This window comes from Carlito syrichta, unplaced genomic scaffold (assembly GCF_000164805.1).
Source record: "Carlito syrichta isolate Samal-C Ts95f unplaced genomic scaffold, Tarsius_syrichta-2.0.1 Scaffold309004, whole genome shotgun sequence".
In the NCBI taxonomy this organism is placed as follows: Eukaryota; Metazoa; Chordata; class Mammalia; order Primates; family Tarsiidae; genus Carlito; species Carlito syrichta.
The window spans coordinates 177,917-187,321 of NW_007253100.1; the positions used below are offsets into that span (position 1 = coordinate 177,917).

Genomic DNA, 9,405 nt, shown 5'->3' on the forward strand with positions numbered 1-9,405 from the left:
CTTTCGACCTGCTGGGCTCCGGTGATCCTTCCACCTCAGCCTTCCGAGTAGCCGGAATTACAGGCATGCGCTACCATGCCCGGCTGATTTTTTGATTTATTGTAGAGATGAGGTCTTGCTGCCCAGGCGGGTCTCGAACCCGCGGGCTCAGGCAATCCACTCACCTCAGCCTCCCAAAGGCGCGGGATTACAGGCTGAGCCACTGAGCCCGGCTTATGTCTTCTTTTGAGAAGTGTCTATCATGTCTTTTGCCCGCTTTTTAACATTCCATTTCTTAGAAGGCAAAACCAAGACTTACTGAAGTTAAGCTTCCTGCCTCAAATCATAGAGCTCATGGGGAGCCAAAGCCCCAACACAAAGACATGTGACTCCTAAACTGGTGCTCATTCTGTGTGCTAGGCCCAGACCTGGGCTGACTGTGAGTGGAAAAACAAACACAGTCCTTCCTCTATATGGATTTGTTTGTTTGTTTATATTTGTATACATTTAAGGATACAAAGGCAATTTTGTTACATGAATATACTGCCTTGGTACCAAGTATGGCATCGTATGGCTAGTATGCTTATCTTATATAATTTTCTCAACACGATAAGATAAACATTACAGATGTTCCTTGACTTATGATGAAGCCATGTCCCAACAAACCCATTGTAAATTGAAGACATCATAAATTGAAAGTGCATTTAATACTCCAGTAAACCCATCGTAAAGTTGCAAATCCATACATCAAACCATCATAAGTCAAGGATAGTCTGCATTTTCATCTTTTTTTCTAAAAACACAAACGCACAAGTTGAGACTCAGATAGGTTAAGTAACCTGCTTATGGTCACACTGGTGACTAAAGACCACTAGTGAAGTTGGTGGTCCAGTGAATCAATGAGAAGAATTCGGACACTGGGTTTCTTGTCCTATCTTCTCACAAACTATATGACATTTTTGGTAAATGGTAGAGCTGGGAATGGAATCCCAAACGTTTTCAACTTTGGGTGTGACTATAGGCATGATGGTAGAAGGGGACTAGCAAGGTTTGAAGGAGGAAGAATGAAACCTAGAATAGGATTCTTGCAAAATACAGGCTGAAGCAGTGCCTTTAATAGGTTATGCTTGGCATGTTTCCGATACATGAAGTTGGCATGCTTGGAGCAGAGTGAGGAAAGCGACAGAAGAGAGACAAGATTGGAGATGAACCATGGGACCAGGCAGCACAGGGCCAAGATACTAGGTGGCGAGAATCATAAGTGCAGTTGCAGTAAGCTAAGGACACACTTTGGAGCTTCCTGTAGACAAGCTTTCTTTTTTACTTATTTTTATTTATTATTTATTTATTTTAAAGATGCAGGGTACAATTCAGGATTAGGTATACAAGGGCCTCCCTTTGTCCCTACTTCTCCCAGTGTGAGATCAGGTACCCTTATTGATGTTGTGTCCCCCAACCCCCTCCCCAACAGTATCCCACTATTGCCAACCTTTTCCTGATAGGACAAGCTTTCTTAAAGACCTGCCCTTTAGTCTTCATCTGTCTTCAGCCATGTGAACCAGTCTTTTCTCTTTCATAAGAATCTTTGAAAGGGCCTCTTGAGCGTATCAAAATCCAATCCCTATTTCACAGATGGGTATCTGAAACCCAAAGAAAGAAAGAGATGTACGCAAGCTTACACAGTACATCAGAGGCTTGACTTAGGATCCAATCCAGGCTCTCTGCCTCCCACTTTTCGGCACCTCAGACTTTATTCTTTCAGCCTCCATTTTCTGCATATGATGAGGCTTTTGCACAAGGCTCACACTTTCTCACTGACTGCCTGAGTCCTGGTTACAATTCTCCTTTCTAGATGAGCCTTTCTGGGCCTCCTCTTTGTATACTGTAAAAGAGTCACTCAAGATGAGAGGGAGAAAAGGACAATTCTCTCTGTGCCAGCTGTTCTTTCCAAGTCTGTGGCCATTCAAAGCCAGTGGGACCATCAGCTCTGACAGGAACTGAGACAAATAAACAAAACTCCACTGAGGTGAATTTGTCCTTTTGATGCTTTTCAGAGTTGACACAGTAGCTCCTCGGAGTCTGCATGACTCATGAATTCTTTCTAATAGATTGGTTTGGGTACATTTTTAGCTAGAAGAAACGTTGACACCTGCACTCCTATAAACCAGAGTACCTTCTAAAGGATCCATCTGGTTTCTTTCAAGCCAGGGGTCATTTTGACATTTATATCACTGCAAACAGTGAGAACCTTGGGAAGTAGGGGGCCCAAACACAAATACCTACAGAGCACATGAATGGAGACATTCGCATGCCAAAAGACATGATTAGAGAGTGGGAGGGACTGTGGCAAACTAGAGAATATATAATTTTTCTAAAGACTTATCTGCTCCTGAAATTCAGTCAGTTATTTCCATCCAAGAATGTGGACTGACTAGGCAGAACATGCAATTTTCTCGCTTTCTGTTTCTCTCACAAACATACCATCTATATTTTCATGTGAAGCTTTGTATTGCCCACTTTTTTTTTTTTTTTGAGTTGGAGTCTCACTTGGTTGCCCAGATTGGAGTGCAGTGGCCGCTCCCGGCCACCGCAGCCTCAACCTGCTGGGCTCTGGCGATCCTTCCGCCTCAGCCTTCCGAGTAGCCGGAATTACAGGCATGCGCTACCACGCCCAGCTGATTTTCTGATTTATTGTAGAGATGAGGTCTCGCTGCCCAGGCAGGTCTCGAACCCGTGGGCTCAGGCAATCCACTCACCTCAGCCTCCCAAAGGCACGGGATTACAGGCTGAGCCACCGAACCCGGCTGTATTGCCCACTTTTAAAAAACTGGACAGCCCAACTGTAGACAAAATGAGACTCATATGTGTTCTAGATATGGACTTGGGTTTCCAGCTTACAATCTCTTTTCTACAGAGTCCAATTAGTTTCATTTAACTTGGAGCTAACTTTGACATTCACATTACTATAAATCCTCTTAGAGCGTGTTTCCCATTTGGAATGGTTCCCCTGGACTTAGCCGACATCCTCCCGAGCATTCCTATAGATTGCTGGACTGAAAATTGGCAAGGTTCCACCTAGAGGCTATAACCTACAAATATATCTCAAACCTCCATTCCTTTTACACTCTGCTGGTGGATATAATTGAGTTTCTCCCTGTACCAAATGAGCTCTGAGTCCTTAGTCCTTGATGTACTAATAGAGGAAAGTCGGGAGGAGTCTGGGAAAGCAAGAATAACACGGAAATGGAACAGGGATATGCTCGCTGGAGGTATCGCATAGCTTTTATCATCCCTTGTTAGAAGAAAATCATAGCTAATGTAGCCATCTCACCCTTGTATCATAAACGCTTTATGGTACCTTGTTCAGCTACATACAAATATTAGTGGCCTTGGAGATAAGATTCAGGGGTCAGTCACTGCTGCAGGTCCATACTCAAGAGGAGATAAGTAGGCTGAAGGATGTGATTGGAAGTGATGTTTGGTGGGAAAACCTGTTCTCCCAGGGACACAATAAGAATACTTTCCTGAGGGAGTCCCTCAATATATATTATGTGGTCCCTGTTGGTGTGTGGAACCAGACGAGTTACTGTTGGGTTTGCCCAGAGCAAAAGCCAGTTTCAGAATCCCACAGGGAACCCAGCTCCATATATTCCCCTGTGGAAAATGGTCTGTAGAAGAAGCACACTAATTCCACGTTTCCCTATTCATTCATTTACCCTTTTATTTATTCATTCATTCAACAAATATTAAGTAATACATCATTGTCATCATCATCATAATTATCATCATCACCATAACCATTACTGTAATTTACTTAGAGTCTTCTGTTTTTCAAGCATTTTGTGTTTGCATAGATAATTCCCATCAATTCTTACAAGGAATCTACAAAAAATAGTATTGCTATTTCTTTTTCCTAATAAGGAAACTGAGGATCAGCAAATTCATGTAATATGACCAAATCTGCCTATCTAAGAGTGGCAGATACCAGGGTGTGAATCTAGGTTATCTGACTCCCTCACTTGTAGTTTTATAACTACAAAACAGTGTCTAATAATAGGATCACACTTTGTTGTGTGTTAGAAAGTAATTCTTTGGTTCTCATAACTGAGAGAAGATTGAATTATACTTATTTACAGAAGAGAACTTGAGTATCAGACAGGTTAAGCAACTTGCCAGAGGCCACACAGGTCTCAAGCATAGGTCTTCTCACTCCAAGCCCAGAATTGTTTAAAATAAGATCTAATATTCGTGTCTATAATGCCTCCGGTGATAATAATAACCATTAATAACCCTGGAAGATATCAATGATTGATGTCTCACTATGTGCCAGAAGCCCTGGTAAGTACTTTATTCAAATTCACTCACTTAATCCTCATAACTATCCAATAAAGTTGCTGTGACTATTACCCTAATGAAGACATTCAGCTCAAAACATTAAACAAAGCCTGTCCAAGCTATTCAGCTAGTAAATAACAGAGCTAGCATTTGTGCCAAGGTTTACCTGATCTTATTCTTAACGAAATTTCTTAACCTTCTCCCATGATGTAGCAAGAAGACCTTGCAAGGAATAACAGATCTCATTCAGACTCAGAATACTGTCAAATACAACAAGGAGACTACCCCGTATGCACTCTCCCTTTCTTCCTTAGTAACAGACCTTGTTTTATTTAAATTGGTACACTCCAGCTAACACCTGCATCTCACTCAGGTGACAATGTTCTGGCCAATGACATGTATGTGTATATATATATTGGGAGAGACTTTCCAAAAACCTTTTTAAAAAGAGCTGCCTCGTCTGGGAGATGCGCCTTATTTTCTATTTCCTTTTCTCTCTCTTCCTGTTGTTTGGGGCTTAAACAGGATAACAGGTTTTCCAGCAGTTATCTTGGACTTATGGATAGATACGTCACCTTAGGATGGTGGAAAAGAAAAGGAAGAAAGGAAGAGGGGGTGGGGGCGAAGGGGAGGAGAGCAGTGGGGAGGAAGGAAAGCCTAAGACCTTAAAAACACCTCGGAGCTGCTTTATCAGACTTGGTTCTTCTATCATCAAACTTGTTCTATGTGAGAGAAAAATAAATTTCATCTTGTTTAAGGCACTATTATTTTGGCTTTTTAAATTATCTGTAGGCAGATCTAATGCTAATGAATACAGATCTGTCCTCAAGTAGCTCACAGTCCTGTGGGGAAGATGACTCTGCAGCACACAGCTCATGACACAAGTAGAAGGGGGCTATAGCCCTGAACAAAAGTGAGGAAAGCACTCTATTCATCCTTCTGTGGCCTCCACGGTAATGACCCTGACAGCAAAACCCACAGGCCAGGGCGTGCTCTCTGTGTAATGGCAATGGATAAGCTGTCTGCTCTGAAAGGCGAATGCATCCATTTCAATTAGATGTGCCCAGTGCTAGGATTGTAACCAATTAATCCTGCCCATCTGAAGGCTGATTAGTTGGAATATTTGGGTGAATGGATAATAACAGGCTAATAAGCCTGCTCTCCGAATGCCGCCGCACGTCTTTTTTGACACAATATTGTAGATGCATTTGCAGCATCTGTGACTAATCTTCAAGTGGCGGGAGGCCCAGATTGCAGAGTGGCACAAGGACAGGACTTAGGGTTGCTGGGGTCTCAGCAGATGGAGCCTGCTCTATCTCATTCTCAGCTTCTGTGTTTGGACACAGGCACCCCAGGCTCTTTCACTAACATGCCATCCTGCTTCCTGAAAGGTGGAGACTCGTGTGAGGCAGCCAAAGAGGCTGGATGCAGGGCTGGGACATGGAGGTCTCAGGTATGGTTCCAAGCACACCCTGAATATACTGGGGTGACTCAAGCATGTCTCTCCCCTCTCTGGCTTTCAATTTACTCTTTTGTATTACTCACAATAATCCTGAGCCTGACAGTCTTGCTTCTGTCTCCTGGTACTTGCATTCAGTCTTCTAGTACATTCTTTTCCACCACTCTTTGCCTAGTTAATTCCTTCCCATTCTTTAGATCTCTGTTGCCTTCTGGAAAATCTTCTCCAACCACCCCTTGTCTGGGACTCTGTGCTATACAGAATCCTGTGCTTCTGTATCCTAATAAATATTACATGATATCTACTAGTCCACCTCCTCCATTTAACTTTCAGCTCCATGATGACAAAGGTCATGTCTGATTGCTCACAATTATATCCTTGATTCTTGGCATAGGGCATGGCACAGGGAAGATAACATAAAAATATCTTTGTGACAGTCTTGTTCGGCCCATTTCAATAAATTGAGTGAGGGGTAAATGGAATCCAGAACTGAAAAAAAAAATGCTTTGTGAGCCTCTAAGTTGATATACAAATGTGAGGAATTAGGAGTAATGAAAAAGTCCTTGAAGGTACAGAAAGAAGCATTTCAATTCTTCCAAGAGATTCACACTTGCTCAATGTGTCACCAATAATTACTCTAGCTTTGCCTTTCCTCATTTGTTGTAATTAAGACACAGTGTTTTCATTAGGGGAGAAATCAAGAGCTGGAGCAGCAGAAATTATGCAAGGTACAAATGCTGACACCATGGCACACCAGTCATATGACCAAGGACAGGCCATGAAGCCCCCCCAAAGTGTCAGTGTCCTCTTCTGTACAGTGGAAGAAAAACCTCCACAGCTGAGCTCATAGGTTGTTGTGAGAGTCAGAGTTAATGCATATAAAATGGCTTGTAATTTGTAAAATGCTATGAAATTGTTAGCTCAATAGCTTCCTGCTGGCATCTCTCCCAAATAGACAGTGGATACTAAAACTCAGATTTCCAATCCCTAAATCCTGGGGAAAAGGATAGAGGTAAAGGGGAGTATGTGGTGTCTAATACACTTCTTCACCTAATTTACTAAGTATTTACTGGACACTTAGGGTGTGAAAGCTGCTGTGCTAGAAACTAAGGAGTCAGAGGTGAATAAAGTGTGCCCTTCCTTCACAGTCCTTCTTGTCTGGTGCTTGGGGGGTGAAGTGGGCTGGCAAGTGAACCATGATCACCATAAAGCAAGGTGTCTTGGCAGATCTGTGCACTCCTAGAATGGAAGAATGGGGGACACTGACCCTAGAGTGACTGTTCATACCTGATCCTGAAGGGACATCACGAATAGGTGAAGATGTATGGATTCTATCTTGTAAGGGATTTTGAACAGGAACGTAACCAGGCTTGACTTACCAGTTGAAAGAACATTCTGAAGGCCGGCAAAGAGTCAAAAATACTGATGAGGTAGATTGTGACAGACAGTTATGTGGAGTCTCCTCAGAATTTTGGAGAGAAAAATGGAAAAAGAAAAATCTTAACAGAAATGGGAGAGAAAAATAAGAGGGAATCGGGAAGGAATGTTAATTAAAAATGCAAGGCAAGAATGTCTAATAAGAAACTTGTAAAGATAAAAACAGAAAAAGCAAGGATTAATGGCTTGTCTCCTTATCTTAAAGCCTTTCTACACCATCCATTGCCTGCACCGTTTATCACTCAGGCCGCTCTCCCACCTGTGGGGCAGAAACCTGCCTAAAGCGACTCCTTGTCACTGATGAAGATCCAAGGAGCAGAGTGACAGCACAGAGGTGGATTCTGATCCTAGCTCTGGTGCATCCCCACCAAATGAGTTGCCTCCATAACTTGCAGTTCCTTCCTTTGTAATAAGGGGCAGCAACACTCACCTAACAGGAAAGAGGGTCTAGGGAATGGGGTAATTTATCCCAGACACAGTTCTGGAGTAAATGATCTTCTGCTGTATTAAGAACTAAACTAATAATAACAACAACAACAACAACAATTGCTCTTACCCAGAGCCAGCAGCTCCTTACTCAAGTTAAGGCAGCAATGCAGTTGCAGGCCAGCAACCTATACCTCTGAGGGATTCATCCAGAGACCTGGCTATGCTACCCTTCTGGAAATAAAAAAAGACTTCATCACTGAAGATGGACAAGATGGAGAAGGTTCTACGTCACTTCCTTTTCCTAGAGGTCTCAGGTGCTTGCCACATGGCCCTGGGGTGCAGCAGGTCCTTGAAAGACATGACTCATGTGTGATTGCTAACAGTGACAACCCCTTTATTGGTATAAAGCATGACTCATGAAGCCCTTTAATACATAGTGTCTCATTTGTACCTCTCAGAGACTCCTGCACGGTGGACTTGTTAGTCTTAGCATCCGACAGACAAGGAAAATTATGCCCAAAGGTGCTCACGTATAGTCAATGATGGTATTATGTGAAGGCCTATTTACCTAACACTATTTAGACACCCTGCCCTGTGGTGATCATGGTTCACCTGCCTGCCCATTCACCCCCTAAGCACCAGACAAGCAGAGTGACAGACAAGAAGGACTTTGAAGGAAGAGTACACTTTGTTTACCTCTGATCCCCTAGTTTCTAGCACAGCATCTTGCACACCCTAGATGCTCAGAAATACTTAGTAAGTTAGGTGAAGAAATGTATTAGACACCCCATACTCCTGTTAAGCTCTATCTTTTCTCCCCAGGATTTAGCGATTGCCAGGTTCTGGCAGAAGAATAAGATATAGTCTTCATCTCAAAACGTTCCCTGTCCTGCTGGGCTACAGACAGGAGGAAGGGCATCTTGACTACATGAAGTGAAGTATTATGGTGGAAGTAAGATTCGATGGTATATCCACACTTAACTTGGTTATGCAATTGAAAAGGTAAAGACAAAAGCCACTTTGGATTCTCAGAGATACTAAAATTTGTCACAAACAATGACAGTAGCTATGCTGGCATTAGTAGAATCAAACATAAAAGGAATGAGTGCCTCAGGTAGAGGAAATAGTATGAGCAAAGGTCATCCAGTTAAAACATCATGGAGCACTTGATGCTATGCTACAAGAAGTTCTCAGTGTCTAGTAGGGAGTGGCAGAAGATGGCAAAGTTGCCTGGTTTGGATCCTAGATAGCCTTGGAGGTGAGGTTGTGGAGTTAGGTCAGTACTTAAGGGAATGGGAGCCTGGAGAGGATCTGAACAGATGTGTGCTCAGTGACTGGGCTGGCACCTTAGCCTTTGAACATAAACAAAATTGGTCTATGTTTATTGTGTCTTTCTAGCGACAGAGGCAGTATCTATGCAGTTTCTGCATTGTTTATGCAATCATGTATTTAATAAAAAAGCAGAAAGGTGGCATGTAATGCAGACTGCAAATAATAACCTACATGGAGAAGGTAAAAAGCATGCAAAAGATACTGTCAATAATCTGTTTTAAAATTCAAGGCCAGGTTGGGTTTGGTGGCTCAGCCTGTATTCCCAGCACTTTGGGAGGCTGAGGCGAGCGGATTGCCTGAGTCCGCAGGTTCAAGAGCTGCCCCGGGCAACTTGGTGAGACCTCATCTCTACAATAAATCAAAACTAGCCGGGGGTGGTAGTGCGCGCCTGTAGTTCCAGCTACTTGGAAGGCTGAGGCAGAAGGATCACCAGA

At 43.0% G+C, this 9,405-nt stretch overlaps 1 protein-coding gene across 1 annotated transcript in view; it reads right to left on the reverse strand.

Moving 5' to 3' along the window:
* The window catches only part of LOC110596419 (astrotactin-2-like), a 330,568-nt gene that overhangs the window by 163,386 nt on the left and 157,777 nt on the right, over positions 1–9,405 (reverse strand). The gene's annotated exons all lie outside the window — the stretch shown is intronic.